Below are 1,961 nucleotides of genomic sequence, written 5' to 3'. Positions count from 1 at the left end.
CTATATGCTTGTCTAGTTCAGAGTTCAACAGCTTGCTTGCAGCCAAGAGACAGCTTCTAAAAACTTCTTGGAAAAACAGGCCTCTTGGTTTGGTGGGGGAGAGGTGGGGTGGGGGAAGGGGAGGGGGAGGGGGAGGGGACAGGAGGTCTGGAGAAGAAGATGAAGCAGAGAGGAGGTCAGAGGAGAGCCAACTGGGAGGGTCTCAGAGAGCTGGCCTCTGTGGGGTGGTAACTCTCAGCTGGATCCTGGAGGACACAGGCACATGCATGCTGTTTTGGGGGATGGTTACAGAGGTTCTAGACTAGGTGCATCCAACCTGTGGCCCCGTGAGCCGCAGGCACCGTGGGATAGCCATGAGTTCTGCTCAACCCAGAATCATAAACATAAAACATGAGATTTGCTTGTGATTTTTTTTTTTTTGTAACTTAATTACATGGTTCTTGAGTGTGAGCCCGAGAGGGTGAGTGGGAAGGAGCCCTTCCCAGGCCTGCCTCTGGAGTGAGCAGACCTCAGGACAAAGAGGAGCCGCAGCCTCCTGTTCTTCGAGAGTCAGACCATCCAGAGGCAGTGAGGGCTGTGTGTGCAAGGGGACGTTCCTTTCCCAGTGGCAAGTGCGTGGGTGTTTGAAGAAGACACTGTGGGCAGGGATCACAGCGCTTAGCTCTGAGCGGAGTCTGCGCTCTGCTGCCCAGTGCTTCCATGAAGTGGCCTCAAGAAGGGGCAGGTGCTACAATTCAGGACCTGCGCTTCTTTGTTTTTATCTACAGAGTTGTTTTGCTGACACTGCATGGCCATCTCCTAAGGGAAAAACGTCCCTTGTGAGTGTAAATTGCCTAATCGGTCTTGCTTCAGCCTTCTTGTCTGAGTGTTTGGGCCCTGGTGTCTGGTGCCCACGCCCTAGCCTGCAGAAGAACAGCGCTGTGGGTGTGGTCTGCCGACTGTGGCTTTGTGCAGTGTCGTCACCTCCCTGCCTGTGTGCGGACCAGAAGCTCTGGCAGCAGGTTTGGAAATATCAGCGTGTAGACTTAGGTCTGTCACTAGTGTCCTGGGACTTGTCACCTGAGGATGAGCTGGCTTTAGTGTCCTTACCTCTAAGAGGGAGTTGGGTGGAAAGATCTAGTATTCCTGAACCCCTTGCATCTGTGTGCTGGCCGCGTCTTCTCAAGGAAAGACTGGTCCTCATCTCTCCTTGTCTTTGCCCTCTGGCAAGGGACTCTAATCTGGTCCCATGGTCTGACACGCCATATGTATGAACTGCCAGCCCAAGCCACACACTGAGTGTAAGGCTCCAGAGTACAAAGTGTTGCTATGGCTTCAAGTGGACGCCTCACAGGCATGGGACCAAAACAACCCGGGTCCCCTGGCTCTCCCCCGCATCTTTCCATTGATGTGCTTCTGCCCACCACGGGATCCAAGCCTCGGACCAGCCTTTATCTGTCCTTTCTTATCCTCTGCACCTAGGATCTGTCCCAATGCTGAATGCTCAGTCTCCTTCCTGAAGGTGTTGTCCCCAGCTTTGACCTTAGCACCTCTACCCTTGCCTGCTTGAGAGTATTGTCTGGGACCCTGGATTGACCTGCCCCCCTCATTGGTTCTTGTGCTTCTGTTCCAGGTCAAAGCCCACTCCACCCACGGTGGCTCCCTTGGAGGCTCAACCTGCACAAAGCACCCTCCCCCGCACACAGGCGTCTTGCACACCAGCACCTGCACCAGGCATCTTGCACACAGGCGTCTTTCACACCGGCGTCTTTCACACCAGCATCTTGCACACCAGCATCTTGCACATCAGCATCTTTTTTTTTTTTTGTGGTTTTTTCGAGACAGGGTTTCTCTGTATAGCCCTGGCTGTCCTGGAACTCACTCTGTAGACCAGGCTGGCCTCGAACTGCTTGTGGACGTTGTACATCGTGGTGCGGAGCCTAGTGCGCACCACGATGTACAACGTCCACAAGCAGCTCCNT

The sequence above is a fragment of the Mus pahari genome, chromosome 14, assembly GCF_900095145.1.
Source record: "Mus pahari chromosome 14, PAHARI_EIJ_v1.1, whole genome shotgun sequence".
Classification (NCBI taxonomy): domain Eukaryota; kingdom Metazoa; phylum Chordata; class Mammalia; order Rodentia; family Muridae; genus Mus; species Mus pahari.
The sequence above is the reverse complement of the archived record's forward strand: the minus strand, read 5'-3'. Positions refer to the sequence as shown.